Genomic DNA, 20,544 nt, shown 5'->3' with positions numbered 1-20,544 from the left:
GCTTAATAGCCAAGTAAATAATACGTAGCATTTTAAATAAATAGTAATTGCTATTCGGTTGAATAACATATTATGCTTACGAACAATATAAAAATTAGGGTGAAATTGTTTACAAATATTCGAGAGAACGACATAGACTATGGTTTAGAAGAGGGCAAGTTATACATATTTATGTGAGTTTATATATTTTTTAAACACCTCTCCGAAATATTAATGCTGTATTTGTCTGGCGCCACAGAATCCCGAAACCAGGCCCATTGTGCCTCCGAACAAGTAACGATATTTTTCCCCTTCCCACGCGAATACAATTATATTAAAAATCATAACGTTATGGTTATTTTTTGAAAATTTAAAACCAACATGTACTTATGACGGATAGAACACACCGGAGAGGAATATATTTGTCGTATAAATAACAGTAGATCCCAAACTTGGGATAAAAGAAAAAATGTGCAGTATATTTTTAGAAATTCCTTTACAGTATACGAAGGGTCAATAACGATATTCACAAGACACAAAACATAAATAAATTGGCCTTATATGGACTCAGGCGTACTATAGTATATGAAGACGATATTAATTATTATTTTGTCATATTTATTTTTATGAATATAATTGATGAATTACGAATATAATAAATGCAAAATAGATGATAAAAAAAGTTTTCAATTATCAATAAAACAATGGTATTACTTCTAGGAATTAATAAATAATAATTGGGATGATAAATTACATGATTATTAAATAAATTAACTTGTCTGACTTTCGACGTTTATTATTAACAAATGCAACTAAAATGTGTATAAATAAATAAAAAATTAATACAAATAATATATATATATATATAAATAAATCATAAAATATCAAATTAAAGAAATTAAAACTACAACTATTACTGTGCTCTTAAATCTTAATCACAATGACAATTAAATTTATGATATAAATGTTTTATTTAATATGCTACCATACGTAGACATGATATTTAATTTGTATATTTAGAATTTTCCCAGACAAAGTGTACTCAATAAAAACAAAATAAACATAGATACTTAAATTACATGGTTAATTTTTTACTAAAACTTGATTAAATGTGAAATTTATTTATTTTATTATCAGATAATCAATAAAGCACAAGAAATGTCGTTAAATGATACACATTTCATCGTAGAAAATGTATAGGTAAGTACCTATATTATTATTTCCTGAATTTTAAATTATAAAAATACGACTTACATATACTTACAAAACTTGTACAACTGAAATTAAATATATATCAAGTATATAACACAAACAAAATACATATTATTATTTTTAATGATTTTAGACAAGGCGTAAATTATTTTTAAAATACTTATAGGTGGATCTTGTTATGGTATTTTAATAAATTATGGATTATAATTTCCTCAAATAATTTTCTTTAAAAGTGAAGAAATATTTAAAAGCCATCCCGCCATATTATATTATTTTTAAATTTTGGAGACTGTAGAAAAAATACTATCAATCCACTTAAAAATAATTAAAACATCGCGATGTACCCTTAGTACCTTTATACATGAGCGGCCACCAAATGTTTCCGAACACTTGAAAATAAACAAATAATTTATAATACACATGAAAGCCTGTCATGTAAAATTAAACTTATGTTCATTTTATTTTATATACTTTCACAAATAATTTATTTTAAAATGTACATTAAAAGTCTGGTTTATAGGCATATAACAAATGCAATAGCGTTGAATTCTTCAAGATCCGTGTTAATTAAAAACCACATAAAATTTAGTTAATTTTATTTTTTTTAACTATAATAATGCTTTTTTAGACATTTAATTAAAAAAAATAACTTAAAATAGTATCTTACTTTTAAACACAATGTTTCAAAAATTTTCGTTGGATTAAAAAATAAATTTTAATAACATCCCCTAATTCCTGGGCACTAACATAATTTAAAATCACCTGAAGTCAATATGAATTCGATTTTGACATAAAATCAATAACAATTCTTAATATCAAAAGGTACTTCAGTTGGTAAAATAAACGATAGATACGTGACTAACATGGCGTCGTATTTATCTATAGTTATGTTACATCGTTAAAACACTTAAGAAAAATTATTTTTCTATATAGTAAAAGTTGATGCCAGTTTTTATTCGATAATATTTTTGAACATTATATTACGTTTAGAGAACGAAATGAATTATAAAAATAGGCATTTTATCTTCGTAATAAATTTTAAACTTAAATAACTATGGTTTTTAAATCTTCTCAAACATTTGCGTCAAGACTCGAATGAACATTAAAATTACGATCTCATAACAAAAGTTTTTAGAAAGCGTTAATGTAACATATTTTTCAAATAATTACTGAAAAGGTCACAATCTTGAACGACATTATTATTATTATTATTTATGATTTGCACTAAAACAGTTCACGAAAGTACCTTCTATACTTAAAAATAGCAATGAATTCATTGAAGTGAGTGTAACGAATTAACATTAAGTGTAATTTATAATAATCACATTTGATGTTTTAGGTGGTTAAAAAAAATGTAATCCGGAAAATATAGTTATAGGTAATGTAGGACATCGCATATAGTTTCTTCGTAGATGCGATGGAAATATAATTACCGTTTAAACTTGTTCGCGAATTTCTTTAACACTACTTTAAAATTTTAAAGCATTATCTATCCTGTAATTGATGAGCTATCGCAGTGCGTGTAATTGTTGTTCATTATATTATTAACAGTGCGGAAAAAAACTGCTGTAATTCGATAACCATCATATTATTATTATTATATGTACGTTAAAGTAATGGCAACTAGACGAGAAACTGTCATTTATGTATGTCGATGTATAATATAGCAACAATGACGTCTGCAGCACAACAATATAATGCATAATACATATTTGACACAATTTATTGTCGCTCGGAGAATTTGGACGAAATAACGTGACGTCAATAATTACAAGTCCTGACAATTAAATAATTATACTGACGACTGTCCCGTCCATCCGTCCGTGTCTATTCGACGTCGTCGGAGCCACTTAAATCATATCGTCCCTCTATACGGTGACGAGGGGAGGGTAACAGATACACGGTGCACTAAGCGTGTCTGAGTGATGATTCATGTGAATAATCCACGAGATCAGCATTTGCTTTTGGCCCCTAGTAGCACGTCTATCCGGGTTTTTGAATTTTTGGACCAAGTTCAACTCATTGTCCCTAAGAAGAATAAGAGGCTTAAACTTCTTTGGCTAACACTGAATTCTAATTTGGGGGCCACTGTATTACTATTACTATTAACAACTATTACTTTTACTACTACTACTACTACCTACTACTACCTACTACTACTACTACTTGTACTACGCCTGACGACTTGTTTATTATCCATTAAAAATAACCGTGACAGTCACATTCTGGTGACGTGCGATAACAGTTCGTTTATACTGATATACGTATTATATTTTATGTCGTCGATTGGGCCATCATCAAAGACCGACCTGGTGAATAAAGAACTGTCAAATTATTAGAATAATGTCAATAATGATAATGATTTGATTTTTTTCAAGAATTCCAAAATAATTATTTTATTTACAGTAAGCGATGATCAGTGAAAAATAAAACGTCGGCATTAAGCATTTACTACAATCTACAATAGTAAATTGTAGTATTGTGGCCGACAACCGGAATAACATCGAGTATTACCGTTTTGTACGCGTATATTATAGGCGGAAAACCGTAGTGGTCATTAACACTGACTTATCATAAACCACATGATGTTCAATAATATTATACTGGTGTTAAACGGACAATGTTATTATTATTCTGAAAACCTCAGACACCCTTGTTCCCCCCCCCCCCCCCCCAAAGTAGTCAAACAACGTCCTGTCAAACCGCCTTGGCGGCCTTTTTCGATCACACTCTGTATCGCCGTCACGTTCTCGACAATATTATATTATTATTATTATATTGTAAGGGCAAGCGGCGCGCCATCGCGAACGTCGTGCAGCCGTTGTTGTCGCCGTGGCTATTATCTACGACGACGACGACTATCCGACCATATCGCGTGAACACGATCTAAACCGTCCCGATCCCGAGAGAAAATGCTGTGCGAAACCAGTTTTAGTCCGGGTCCGATATACCCAGAACGCCGCACTACTACCTGACCCCTAACATCGCCGCACCGACATTCACAAGACATTTTTAAAAATAATAAAAATACGTCCCGGGTGCCCAGATTGTCCCTTTGCCCCGACGCGACGACGAGACCGGCTATTCACACACGGTTAACACGACAAGGGTCTGGAAGCCGACGATGACGCCGCCGACTACAGCACACGTGTGCGACGGCCGACGACCGCGGTAACCGTGTCTGGTGACGACACGACGGTTGAACCCGCACACCGATCCCCACCCACCAACCTAGGCGGAGAACCCGGTCTTTGTCGTAAACGCGTTGATAATAATAATGGAATACCGCAGAACCGTTTAACGTATACAGTATGTTATTACTTATTATTATTATTCATATTCATATTATTACCATCGTCACTATGACGTGTGTACGCTCAAATACTCGGAAATATCGTTAAATCGGGACCGCTGCTAAACGATTTGACTGTACAAATACGTTCGGTGACGCAGTCACTGGAGTAAAAAAGCTTTTGGCATTCAAAATATTCGTGTTTGATTGCTTAATATTTCATATATTTTTTTTGTATCGTCTGTGTTCTATTACAATTTTATGAGAAGAGTGCTCCATCTTTTAAAACGCATCGATGATCGTAACTCGTTTTCTTAAATAATAGGTATAATTTAAAAAGGCCAGAGACAGCAATCCCATGTTACAAGATGTTGCTCAAGGTGCGCATACAGGATATTTATAGACCATGGTATTATTTTGTACACTCGCTTCGTCGGCGCCGCTATTATGGGAAATACGACTATTGATTAATGATTATTGAGCGGTTCATGTCACATTATTATCTTAATTGTATACTAATTTATTGTATTCCAGCGAGCCACGAGCAATTCGAGCACACGGTCATCAAATTCCCCGTTGTCGGCGCATACAAAACAAATCACGTAGGTTTTATTTCTTTACTAACTGATCAGACACTGTAGGCTAAAATATAAATATCAAAATCACAGTTAGTCGTGAGACTAACAAAAATGGGCCATAAAAATACATGGGTACATTTCGACGAATCCAATTCGTATTTTTAACCACACAATTGAAAGCGTCGAGCGACAAGTATTACGACCAATATTGCCGCACATAAGTAAAATCAAGTCTAAAACCAAAATCAATTTTTTGTATTACACAGTTGTTACTTTATTCGACAGTACCAAGCACGACGAGTGTCAGACTTCGCCTTTTAAGTTAAATACATTTTATTAACTAAAATATTTATGAAAGGTATTACGCTTTATAATTATGTAGTGGTGCCCACCAATCCACCCAACAATTCATTTTGTATAATAACACACAAAAAAAATTGGCTCCGACTAGAACTACTACATTGGACCTATAAGTACAACATTGATTAAAATAATAATAACGGGTCTTACCTGGCGATCGGAGACGCCTCTTCGTCTTCGTACACACGATGTCCGTCGATGTCGAATAATAATACGCGACGGATGGATGACGGAACTGAAATAATAAATCGAAACGATAAACGTTACGGGCACGAAGTGCGTGAACAGAAACGCCTATCCGCGGTGTGCGTACTGATAGGCATCAGAACAACGGTTTGCGGCGGTAAGAAAACAAACGTCGATGGCATTAGAGAATAAATTTAGAACGCACGGAATTACGCGGGATTTTTCGAACGCGTTTTGGCGAACATCCGGTCCGTGCCAGGGAAACAATGATGTAATAATATTAAAATAGGATTTTATAACGTACTGTATTTATGTTGCTACGAACGAAGAAAAAAAAAAAACGATGATAATAATATCAACAATAACAACAACCGACGACCACCGTGTCGGTGTGATAACGCCGGACCGATCACTGGCGCTGCAACACTAATAAAGCACCACCGACAGGGGCACGGTCGTAGACGATAAATGATATTACACAGAATGAGTCAACGAACGCGCTATACCGCATGATTGTCGTGGAGCACGGCGGCCGATTACATCCGACAGGGCACGGACGTCCGCGTCGCACACGTTAACGCAATAATCGACCGGGTAGTGGTGGAGCGCTACCTATCCGCGGACGCCGACAACTTACACGACGGTCGTGTGTCGGCCGGTCGGTCGCCACTCGCCAGACGGGCCGATGAGTCAGCCGCGGTAGCGACGGGGAGACCATTTATTTGTCGTCGCGGTCCGTCGACCGCGCGACAGACCGTCCGTGTATAAGATACATGACGTAAATGACGCATTCTCGGCGACACGGTCATGACATCAGTATTTGTGGGGGGGGGGAGGGTAATAGATCTCCGGACAAAGCGTACGAAAATTCAATGCAGTTTTCCAGACTAAATTTGAAAAAAAAAAACCGCGTGATGTGGCCACTTATAAATAAACGGATGATTCACTAATTCACATTTTCTCCTTTACCGATATTTTTATTCCAATTATGTATTTCGTATTTTTTTATAACAATTAAATTTAATGAATATCCTGCAGCGTTCAAACCTTTGTTTTCAAATAAAAAGTTTCGTTTCAATAAAAACTATTGAAAAGATTTTTTTTAATGTTGATGAATACATGATTATCCAAGTATGAACAGTAGTTTCTGAGCTATTAAACTTACTAAGTATTTCGGTAGTAACTAGTAAAGTTTGAGAAAATAATAGTCCATGGTCCGTGAAATTTAGAAAAAAAACCACTGGGAACAATACTGAATCACCTGTTTATCTAAGAAAACGAATTAAATGTATCATGTTTTTTTTTTAATAACCATGCTATTGATTTTATAGAAATAGAATCATAAGTAATCTTGAATCAAAGATTTTATTTTGAAACCTAAAGGTTAGTTCAAAATTAAAAATACTTAATGTAGAAACATAACAAATAACTAAAAAATGGTAGCATTTTATGATAGAATAATAGGTATATAAAACTTTAGTCATACACTTTACCAACGAAAAGCAATGCAACTTTAGTTTTTGACTTTTAATTGAAAAAATGCTAAACATTTTTAAAAAAAGAAGCAAGATTTTAATTATTTTATATTTAAAAAAAACACTGCTGAATACATATATGAACAAATTAAAGTGTGAATTATAAATTCAATTGGTTAGGTATATTTTGTTTATCTATAAAATATGAATAAGATATCAGTTTTTATAAATATTTGTATTTAATTTATAGCATTTGTTGGCATTTTACAGTAGAAATTCTCTTCGAATATTTTTAAAATTAAGGTATAAACTGTTGTATATAATACTTTCTATTTTAAGAATTTATTTTCATTTCCCAATATTTTAGTATTATAAATTAAAGATTTTAAGTACATTTTACAATTTACATTTTTTAATTCCAATAAATAAAAATAAATGCTAACCGTGTTACGGCGGGTGCGTGTGTATGTAATTCAAGATACGGGCAAATTTGTCTTTTTTAAATTTAGTTTTTCCTATTACCTCGAATCACCTAATACCTATGTAGAATTGTAAAATATAATATTATGTGCACTGTGCAGTGGATGCGGTTTTTCGAATAATTTATTTAAATAATATTATCACTTGCGCCGTTCCATCGTTGTTGTGGCAATATGTGATACATTCACTTGAATTTAACTGATTCCCTCTGTATTCTTCGAAAACATAAGTCGACTGCACTGTTTGGTGTTTTTTTTTTTTTTTTTTAATGCTTGTTTTTTGTTTTAAATCTATGTTTGAATACATTATATTATTATTATGTCATAAAAACTCGTAACTATAAGTATAGATTATTAAATTGTACTTACATACTGTGTGTCTATTTTATCAGTCAAGAACATCATTGTTTTGTAATTCTATGACATATACATCTGTAAATTAAATTCAACATCTTCAATGTCAACAGAAAATGATTTTAAAATAAGTTGATATTTTTTCTTGTGTACATAAAAGTCAGAAAATCTTATTAAATATGCATTTTGTAGGTTTTCAGTGATATTTGAAAAATTAATTTTTATATTTTCCCAATATGAAGTTGATTTGGATGATTCGATTACAATTTTACAACATACGAAATAATCCAAGCACTATGCATCAATATATTTGTGTAATATAATTATAATTACATTAGAAATAATTTTTTTTATGTGAATATATTTAACAATAATTTAATTAAATTAAAATTTTAATTACTATATTTTGAAGACATTGAAAAAAGTTCCACGAGCTCAGGGTTACCGATGCCTGTTATATAGAGTACGAGTACAGTATTGTAGTGTGATTTTACAATATTTATTATGAATTAAAATCGGTAAAATAACAAAAATATGTTTATATTGGTAAAGGGGTGTCTGGTTTTTATGACATATTTTATGTTTTTTTTTTTATCATTTCTTCAAAATCACAGTTATGTACAGAGCTTAAACATTATTATTTATTATATATACAAAAGTTATCAAAATATTTTATTAATAACATAATTTAAGTTTTTATTTTTATTTATTTAATACCTTTTTGGTTTTAGTTTTGACCGTCAATGCCTATTTTATAGCCATTGTGACCAATATATTACAAAGTACCTATAGCTATATACTATTTTAAGTCTATTTAGTGACCATTTCGATGTCAATGTCACAAATGGTAAATTATTAATAACAAAAATGTATTAAGGTTCACATGCACATTCGTGCAGTGATGAATAACTATTACATTTTACCAGTACCTATGATTCTAATTTACAATAAGAATGACGCACTTTTATCCACGATAATAATAATATTCTTAAATAAGTACCTATATAATCTCATTAGTCTACATACTTAAAAATTACCTAGCTACTAAATAATATATTTTAAATAAATTACTAATCTATATAATGATAAAACTACAAAAATATATAATACTAAGTGTTTATTTTTTATATAAACTTTATTATAAGTGCAGCATTATATCTTTTATTACCTACTTATTTTATAACGTAGATGAGTAAATTAATAACTAATCCAGCGAAAAAGTTAATATTCTATATTATATTATTATGTAAGTACTATTATGTTTACTTAAAACACATTTTAAATCAAATAATTTTCCATAACTTCATGCGCGGACTATTTGAAAAGTTATGCAATCGTTCAACAGAATATTATATATTTGGAGCAGATATTATTAGTACTTTAAATATTAGATATTCTATTTCTAACAGTTCACTAATTTTTGTGCAAGTTGTGTAAAGACTAAAATACTATGATGTGTATAGTTTAGCATAGTCAGTATAATAAGTAGTTAATAAATAATAATGAGACTTTTTAAGGGGAACAAATTTATTTTTAATAATATGTTTAATATTTTGATTTTAAATTAATAATTTACAAAATTATCGATAAAAGATTTTCATTAATCATAATGTACATAAACATGTTCAAAAAAACATTTAACCGGTATCAATGGTTTACTATTTTTTTTCCTATAATTGATTTATCTTAAATTAAATGTGGAATACAAGAATGTTAAATATGTGCATATTATTTGTATTTATAAATACACAATAATCTTCCAACTACACAATATTTTCAAAATTAGATTATATATTTAAATTAGATGTAATAAATGAATTGCACACATTTTGATTCACGAATCAATGTATAAGTGCACTTACAGACTTTATACACAATATCAATAAATAAACAATTTAATATTTAAAAGCTCTACTTATTACCATATGCTTTAGCATTGGATTTATAAAATAATAATTAATCAGTCCCTTTCTGAAATTGTATTTTTAGTTATTCATAAGTTATGCAAACTAATAATTCAATAATAATTGTAATATAACAGGTAAAATTATTTAAAATTAATTTAATTTTTATATCAAGTGTTGAGAGTAACTATTGCCTTTTAGACTTTTTGGTTACCGAGTTGGGCATTTACTGTTAACTGTAATAATGTGTATTAAGTATCATTTATTAAATTTATTTCATAAACATATACAAAAAACATTTGGTAATGTTCACCAACACGCGTTTTATTATACTATATGTAGATCTGAAGAATGAAGATATTCTAATGTTCAAACATTACTATAAAATATATATTTAAATATATTATTGTTGGTTAATTTACTCTATTAATTAAGCTTACTATACAAAATTGGAACTTCTGAACATAAATTGGCAAAATTGAACGTTTTTAAAATGGAAACGGTTGTGGTGTCTTACTAATGAAAATCAGTTCAATAATTTGGCACTTAAAGCTTAATAGAGACATCAAAAAAATATTGAAAAATTATTTATTTGTTTGTTTCTAAAATATAGACATTTGAATTTTAAAATTTAACTTAATTATTATTATTATTACCTTGACTCAATTTAATGGTTTCTAATGATAGTCATTTAGTTAATTTTCTTTAACAATCGTATTTTAATAATTATTTTTTATTTAAAATTAAATGTTACAATATACCTATTACTTAAGAAAATGTTGATTTATTTAAAAAAAAAAAAAAACCGTGAATAACAATTTATGTATAAAAATATCATTGGTATCAATAAATTAATAGAGTATTTTATCATACTAAAAATAAGTCATATAAAAATCAGCACCTCCTCAAAAAAAAAAAAAAATAAAAATAAAAAAAATTTTGGTATTGAGGTAATTAATATGTACTTTTGATAATGAATTAATGGTATATTAATTATTTCCATAATTTTCAATAAAAATTTAATGAATATTCAGTTTAATTTAAACATTTTAAAGTTTAATACTTTAATTATACGTTATAAGTGAATAAGTTATAACTTATAAGTTATAATTATGGTCTATGAATAATTATACAGTTTCAGTCTAAAATATTGTGAAAAGTCAAAGGCTTATTAATTATAAATACTAAACACAATGTCTAAAAAGCTGTATGACTATGTGAGCACTGAATAATCCTATAAACAGTAAACATTCACTATCTCAAAAAATAAATTAACATTTTTTAATTATTTTTTTCATAACAAAAATAAAATTTTTTTAATTACATTTCTGCGCATAGTGGTATATTGTTACAAGGTCTTAAGTTTTAGAAATTTTTAGTTAATTATATCGACACTAAGTTTGTACAGACTTGAATTTTAAAGAGTACTTACATACTGGTACAGTACCTATTCATGAATATGGTAAAATAGTCAATATATAATAACTAATAAGGAACAGATATTGGTACGTTAATTTTCAAAATAACATAAAATTTATCTCCAAGACTTGTACAATGTATATCAATAAACGATAATCTTTAACTTATCTCGCTTTTTAGATTTTTTTCTCTTTTTACAGCACAATTATGTTTATGTAACACGTATGCAATAGCTATATGACTCCAAAGTTATTTAGTCAGTCCATAATACAAGTATAATTTAACTTTCAAATTTTATTATTAACATAAATTTATACAGAGGTCTTACCTCAGATACGTGTTCAGCACAACTACTTATTTCCTAATTCATGCCAATATTTACTTTATTTTATATTGAGTTTGACTATTATGATGCCAAGAAAAACCGATTATACGTGTAAGCAAAATGGCAGACGTGGTTTAAACCACCACGGATAAAATCTGCAACCGCTCGCAGTCAAATCGCTCAGTATGTAACTAGTTTAACTTAACCATTTATAATCGTACATTTTAGACCGTTGCAAAAAATTGTTCTATCTATTGACAAAAAGGAAAATTTGGAAGGTCGATAATTTGAATGACTGTTAAAAGTTAAACACTTATTGTTATTAAACATATTGTCGTAAAAATAATTAAATATATAATAGGATAAAATGAATAATAGATAAGAATAACCGAATAAATGTGCATTCAAGTATTTTCAAATATTCTATTTTATTATTTCCATTACTTATGACTTTGTAATTTTGATTAAATATAGTAATTAGTGCGCGATTCTAAATTATAATGTGATTTTAGATAAATGTATGCATTATTGATGCATACTAGTAAATATAGTTTGATTTTATAAAAACTTTATAACTAATTGATGGATATAAATGTGGAAATTTGAACGACGATCTTTTTTTGAAAATGTGCGGTTATGATGATCGTCGCTAAGTTCCAAACAAATATATTCTAAATATATTTCCAACATAGTTTTATTTTAGATTCTTAAAGAACAATGAATTTATTGATTTTACAATTATGCGTTTTGTTTTGTGTATAAGATATTACAATAAGTAGTTGAAAGAAATATTTCGATTTTCAACTTTGTGGTTGATTTTTGATAGTAAATTAGATTTAGTTTATACTTCAGACAGGTCTAAATAATTGAAAACAACGATACATTTTTAAAATAACCGAAAAAAAACAAAAACAAAATTAAGTTAGACAATTTAGATAAACAGGAATTTTTGTACAAAACCAGTATTTGAAAAAATCGATTTTGTTTTACTGTTATAATTCTAAAACGAATAACTGTACTGAAATTTTCACCAAATATGGTTATATTTTATAGATGCATGTTAAAATATTGATTCTTTTTGAGTTATTTAAAGACAATTTTAACTTTTATAGAATTTTTTTATTTTTTTTAGTTGAGTAAAGACATTTGAAAGTATGAAACAAGGTTACTCATAAACTTTTCAATTTTCATGAACCAATTTAAAATATCAAAAATATATTGACACGCAGTCACTGCATTTCTTTTTTATGAGCGTTGAAACTTAAAATTTTAGTTTATACGAGCATTATTTGTGAAGACATAAAACATTTACGCGTATAATTATGTTTTAAACACACAATGATTTTTTTTAATTTAAGTAACTTTAGGTAAAAATTAATTCAACCTATTATACAATTAATACAAATAAAATAAATTACTTTAATTGTAATAACAAAATAAATATTAATATGAAATATATTTACTAATAAAGAATATTTGCTGATAGTCCATTTAACATAGTTTTTCTTGTACAATTAATACAATACCATTGTATTCAAACTTAATACATCCACAAATCACAACAGTGACTCCTTCGATAACTACTGATGGCCTGAATCTTACATCAGAGCGGTACCCATTTGCCTATCATTTTATTCATAATTTTTAGAATTTAGTCCAGTAGTTTTTAAACATTTACAAATACAATACTTTGTAATTTTTTTTTTGGTCATTGCTTAATTTTTTAATAAAATCTTGCGATATCTAGTTTGAAAAAGTTACTTTAGTCGATAACTTCATATAAAGCATGAATAATTACTAATTAGTGATATTTAATGTATAAATATAATTTGATTTTCAATCAGACTTATTATATTTCTTTATTTTTTTCTATTTTTTTATTTCTTAATTTAACTTGATAAAAAAATATAGCTTAGTTATTATTATAATAAAAATTTGCAATTTTAAAATACTTATAACTTGATTTTTTCAAAAGATAGTATTTTTTTTAGTTGATTGATGGTAAATTATTTTTATATTAAAAATAACAAAGAAAATAAATTATTTAAAAAGTATAAAATTTGTTATTTTTTTTTTTCATTAGTAAGACAATTGAAGAAGACAATGCATTAAAGTATATTATACTCTCTTGAAAAATTTAAATAATTTAAATTGATATAATTCTTATTTAGGTTATAAATTATAGAAATTAGGTACCTATATCAAATTATATGGAAAAAATATTTTTAAAAAACTTGAAACGACAAGAGTTGACATATCACTCGTAAAAAAGTTACCTTGTAATTTCATGCATTTTCTAGACATTACGTATATTATTATTTTGAAAATATTTGGCTCGTTATGTGTTATTTATAAACATTTTAAATATTCAACTTTTATTAACTATATTTTAATAATAAAAATTTATTATATAAACTATTCTTAGAAATAAATGCTGATTTCTTCACACACCTCCTTTGGTCAGAATTGTTATTTTGTATTACATTGGTTTATTGTTTAATTTTATGTACTAATAGAAGCATTCTTCACTTAACAATAATGTTCAAAACTATATTTGCAGGTCGCATACCCACATTTATTTATTAATGATATTGATTGACATAATAATTTTGATCAATTTAAAAAAAAAATTAGACATTGCACAAAAATGTAATGCTTATACAAATAATTATGGATTTATTAGCATAATATGAAGCCGATTATTATTATATAGTTATTTGATTTTTTTGGTTTCTCGCAAAAGATATTTTTTATATCATAGAATTAAAAAAATATTTACTTTAATTTTTTTAAACTTTAATGTTTATTAAATACCATGGCTTTATAGTGACTATTTAATGACGACGACTTATTGAGATAAACGACTACACTTAACACCTCTGGAATGTGAAACAGATACAAAACACGTTTACCACCGATTATCAAAGTTACACATGAGACTTGGTAAATATACCAATGATAATGGCAGTTTATTTGTGTTTTAGATAATTAGATTTGATTTGTAAATTTTTATTATTCTTTAGAATTAAGATCATAGTGCATAAGTACAAACTACAGAGTTAGAGTTTATTCTCACTATTTATATTTATCATATTTAAAATGTAGACATTCTTTTAAAGCTTAACATTCTTGTTCTTTGACTAAACAATATATTACACCTATATCATATTATTCGTATATTTCCCTTTATTGTCACTCGTAATTTTTAATTTTTTAATTTATTTTACTTAAAATATCATGTATATTACTTATATAAAAATTATTAAATCATGATAAAATAGTGATGAATTACAATAAAATATTGTCGTTAAAATCATCTTAAATGTAATTACAACTTTTTATTTATTATGTATAATTATATCATTCATATGTATAGAGTTATAATACGTCAATTGACTATATTCATATTGACATAATTTATTCATGATGATAGGTTCCATGTAAAAATTCTTTAGGTTGAATTAAATGTATTATTATTTATTTATAAGGAATATTAACTGATAAATTGTACTTGAACTTTAAACAATATTTTTTATTATATAAATTAGTTATTTACAGTATTTTATAAAAATAAAAATAACTGTAGGTATATTTAATAATATAATAATAATAAATTATATAAATATTTTAATCAACAATGTTACCATTATCGTGATATTTTAAATTATAATTTTTAAGAGGATATCTAAGTATTAGATTATTTAGTTTTTTTTTCAAAAAATACTCTTTGGGAAATCAAAATGTAAAAAGTTATCATTACATATTATAATAATACTCAATAAAACTTGAAAATTCTAATTTATTGAAATGTAATAATTTTATAGCAGAATACTTCAGTAGGTACTCCATCATTTATAATAAGTATTAATTATTTTTTAATTTAATTTAGAGCATGTTATGGTACTAGTACATTTTTACCCGTTTCTTATTAAATACCTACTTAAATCAATTATAATTACGATTTTTATAATTTCTCGGCCTAAAAATGAATGCAAGAAATTTTGTTCAACACAAATATAAAGCGTTAACTTATCTTTAGGTATAATAATGTCTAAATAAATTATAATGATTAAAAATATTTTTATTATTTACATTTAATATTTGTAACTAGTAACTACGTATCATATTCACATTATTATCTTTAAAATCTATTTATTAGTTTGTTTTGTATACAATTGTGTTATTTTTGTACGCAAGAATGCAAGATTACTGTTTTTTCTTATTAAAATGAATATATAAAAATATTATTATATATTTTTAATTGATCGAGAAACTTTTTACAAATAAAAATCCATTTTTAAACGTATTTATAGGTTGTAGGTTTGTTATAAGAAAAGTATATATTATGTATAAAACATCTATACAAATTTCATGGCGGTTATTAACCTAAAAAAATTGATATTTTAATTACCAATATTATTTTGAAAATAATTGTATACATGAGACAAGGTCAAAAGTATTAAAGGGTTGTTGTTTTACATGCATATAAACCATCGACACATGAAAGCAGTTTTTACAGTTTCAAAAAAAAAAAAAAAAAAAAAACTATTTTGAAGCATTGAAAACATAATAAATTGTCACGGTCGTGTAGCATTAGTAATCTAAGTAGCATGCAGTGTTCAACCACGTTTCTGTCTTCCACGTCGCCTTTATTATTTTGATTTCTCCCACCGAGCAAACCGGGCGATCTAGGGTAGTGGTTATTGGTATGCAGCGGCCTACAAGTGTGGTCGGCCATACGTCGAACCAGTACGACAGTACGGCAGTACGTCAGTAGTAGTTCTTTTGTGCTTACCGTATTTTCATGAGTTCACTTCACAAATACTTGATATTTAGTTTTTAAAACATAAAAATTATTTTATCGTTAAACTAACTATTATCTACGTACATACAAATATATTTTATGATAATTTCATTTTATTTCGCGTGAATTCGTGATAATTTATCTAAAAAGATTATTTTTCTTAAAAAATACCACTACATCAACCGTGAGTTTTTGTTACTACGATTTTGGTAACGGGTAATGCACTAAAGTGTACCTACTGCTTACACAATGTCACCGACAAGGTCTGTATATTAATTTATATTATTATGCCTAATAATAAAACTAAAAACATCTCAATTTATTAAATTGATTATTTAAATTAAATTTTTTTAAGCTTCTAAGCGTTCATACTGTATAATATTATTTAGTAATTCTAATGTTTAAAGTTTAAACATTATTTCAATAAATATAAATTAAAATAAATAATTATTTTTTTGTATTTTAAATTTAAATTTAGAATTAAAATATTGTATAAGCCCAGAAGAGAGACTTGAGTTCTGAAATTACTCTGTGATTATGTTTTAATCAGTTGAACTATATAGATTATTGTTTAATTATGGTTCTCTTTTTCTATTTTTAATAAGTTATTATAATTATCTCATTTTGTAAGAGACAGAAAACGTCAAGAGGACCGATTACAAAATATAATTAATTTAATTTGATATTAGTTTTATGAAAAAAAAAAAAAATTATATTTAAAATAAATTACGATGCAGATATGTATTACAAGTTTTTCTTACACGATAATGTTTAATTTAAACTGCAGAAGTTCAAAAATATTTTAATTTTCAAAATAGTATTGTTTTAAAAATGCATCAATGTTGCTGAAATATTAATTTGAACGATGTATTGTAGAGAAGTTACAAACATATTTTATTTAATGATTCAAACATTATAAAACGTCAAATTTTATTTTTACTTACTATTAAAATATATTTACAACATTTAGGTTTTAATAGTTTTGTAAACAGTTATCTTGAATAATTAGAGAAAGTTTGGCGTAAAAAATGTATTGGTACCTAAAGAAATTTGATACTTTTATATGGATATATGTGTGCGGGTGTGTGTTACCAACAGTGAAACGAATATTAACTGTGTGCAATAATTGAATAATCTACATAGTTACACTATAATATTTATAAATGGCGATCTCACACAGTTTACGGATTCACATAATCGATTTAATATAATTTTTAATTTGTATTAAATTTTATCTGTGGTATAGGTACCTATACTAGTTGTACAAGTAAAATATAACGTACCTCTAAAATATAGTAATCAAAACACCGAAGTGTTTTACATATTTCGCGTTCAATAGTGCATATAAACTGTAAGTTAATTATTAATTTAAATTCAAGTTGACATAAATTATTTGAATATGGGATGGTATCGAAATTCAAAGAACATAAATAAGCTATTAGCTAGTCATGATGTCCATTACGAAAATACGAAATGTTAAAGATTGGAATTCGTACGACCATACATAACCTTACAATTCACAAACAACAATAACGTGGTAGAGTATCAGCCACCAGTTGGTCACCTATCCTCAAATAGTCAGAACGGTTATTTGGTCACCATTTACTCTCCGTCATAGAAGAGATGGAATCTGTTCTCGAAAAAATTATATGATAACCATACCGAATGACTGTTTCACATTTCAATTTACAATAAATCCCATCAATAAAAATTAATTTAAAAAATTTTTATTTTAAAATGTGTAAATCATGGTATACACGATTTCGAATTATTATCAAATAATAATTGTTTATTATTTATATATTATGAATTATTAATTTTACACTTAATTCTTTGTTACATATAGTTAATAAAATAATATATCGTAAATAATGTTTCATTAAAAATGTTTAGTTTTTGCATTATATTTATTATTAATATTAGATTAATTAATGTTAAAGTATTAAAAAATGGTAACAATTTTCTAAAGTCTATTTTATTTTTTTTGACGTTATAAATTATATAAAAATAAATAGTATTTAAATTAAATTAAACTAAATGACATCGTAAGTTTTAGGAAATTTAGATTTTTTTTTTTTAAACATACTTAATCGTGACGAAATCAACATTAACGTATTCAAATTTTATTCAGCAATCAGTATAGTAGAAATCTTAAAGTAACAGAAAACATAGAAAGTTATTAAAATTCTTCGTAATAAATAATAGTTATGAATTTTTCATCGAAAAAAAAAATAAATAACCAATCTACCAATTATGCAATAAAATGATCGAACGTTAACTTGTTTTAAAATTACATTATTTAACGTAGGAACATCAAATGTGAATGAATAGATGATTATTTTATTAATTTATGATCAGGATGAAAATTAATATTTTCGTAAACTATTATACACATATAAAACATTTTTAACTTTTAAAAACAAAAAAATATTATAACACATTACGAAGATGGTAATAAACATATTATATTAAATCAATTTTTCAATTATATTGAATAAAATGTAAGATATAAAATCATTAATTTTAATCTGAAAATTGAAAATATTATTACTATAAATATTAATTAAAAAAGTACAAAAATTAAAAATTGACACACTCAAGATAATCCATATTTTATTGATCTCAAATTTACTCGAAGATGACTTTATTTAAAGTCAGTATTAACTATGAAGTAGTAAGTCTGGGTAAATTAACATAATTGATTACCTCTTACTGATAACAAATACACATAAGTGACATACAATTTATTATTATACAAGAACACTAAATAAAAATTATCAATGTGATAATTTTATTTAAAACATAGATACAACAAAAAGCAATTTAGGACGTTGAAACTTCAATTCGAAAAAATGTCTAATGTCTAATGACAACTAATTCGATTATAACATAATTATTATAATCGAGTGCCTCAACGTGATTTAAATTGTTGACAAGATCATTCGATAATTATTAACCGAGCAAATTTAAACACGGACACAAGAATAATAATTAGAGAGCAGCTACACACGGAACAAATCGACAAGCGATAATTATCGCCAATAATTTAATCGAATTTGCTATAATATTATACGAAGTGCTGTGTGTCGTCATTTAAAATCGTCATAATACTATACGGATAAAAGAGTATAAACATTTTCAATAATTGCAAGAGTTAAAAATTAGTAAAGAAAATTTAATTTTCGAAACATTTTATATTGATCAAACATAATATTATTATCATAGTATAAATAGTATCGATAAAATAAACCATGTATTATTGTGTGTAGTCGATCATTTATCTCATTGTTTAGCAACAGTTTCACTACAACATATTATTGGACAACTATCGAATCACTTATGGCATAAGTCGGAATGTTAACGACATACATTTGGAATCACTATTTCTGTCCGGAGAAACGTGGGAAGGCACAATGTTCACAACATACTGATATTTAAACTTGTATTTTATTTACAAACTAGTATTAATTATCACGAATGTAGTTTGGAATGTATTGGTTGTATTTACACACAAAGTATTTATTATTTTATTACATTATATTTTGTGTTATAATTTAACGTAAATCACGAATATGTTTAAGCGAAGATTCAAGGAGAAACTATCAGACCACGTCACGCTTTATCTAACCAGTCATGCTTAATAAATAGTGATTAAAAAAGTTAAAAATAACTGAAAAATTGCAAACTTAACGCTCAAACTTGGAAAAAGATACTCCTATATTCACAATAAGTCTTCATCGTTGTTTGCTATTAAATACTCATTAAATTTACTTTAAATATTGAAGACCAATGGATTCTTTTCTATTATATTGGAACTTTTTATCTAAAGTTCAATAAAAAATTAGTTATTGCTAAATTAATCAATTGAAATTTATTATATTGGGAGTATTCTAAATTTTTTTTATGTCCAAGTCATATAATTAATTTTATTGCTTGTTATTATAGCTTTGGACAAATAAAAATTTTTAATATCGAAAAAATATTCAATAAATTGTGGCATTCGTATTTATGTCATAATATGTTCCTACAAAAATATCTCATTATTTAATTTTATAATCAGAAAAATATGACGTATAGTATTTTTATATATATCTAATTTAATTTAATTATTTCATGATACTTTGATAATAATAAAAAAAGTCACTTATTGTTTTAAATGTCGTCAGTTATGCACATT

The 20,544-nt window shown here is 26.5% G+C and overlaps 2 protein-coding genes across 2 annotated transcripts in view; one reads left to right on the top strand and one right to left on the bottom strand.

Annotated features, from left to right (window-relative positions):
• LOC112593543 (amyloid beta A4 precursor protein-binding family B member 1-interacting protein-like) overlaps window positions 1-6,093 on the bottom strand; it is a 41,321-nt gene extending 35,228 nt beyond the window's left edge. Inside the window, exon 1 of the mRNA XM_025337981.1 lies at window positions 5,572-6,093. The gene's annotated coding sequence lies outside the window, so the exon portion shown is untranslated. The remainder of the gene's footprint in view (window positions 1-5,571) is intronic.
• The window catches only part of LOC112593544 (growth factor receptor-bound protein 14-like), a 96,901-nt gene that overhangs the window by 1,900 nt on the left and 74,457 nt on the right, over window positions 1-20,544 (top strand).

This window comes from Melanaphis sacchari, unplaced genomic scaffold (genome assembly GCF_002803265.2).
Source record: "Melanaphis sacchari strain LSU unplaced genomic scaffold, SCAv2.0 Contig20_pilon_pilon, whole genome shotgun sequence".
NCBI lineage: Eukaryota > Metazoa > Arthropoda > Insecta > Hemiptera > Aphididae > Melanaphis > Melanaphis sacchari.
This window is presented reverse-complemented; position numbering and strand designations above follow the sequence as displayed.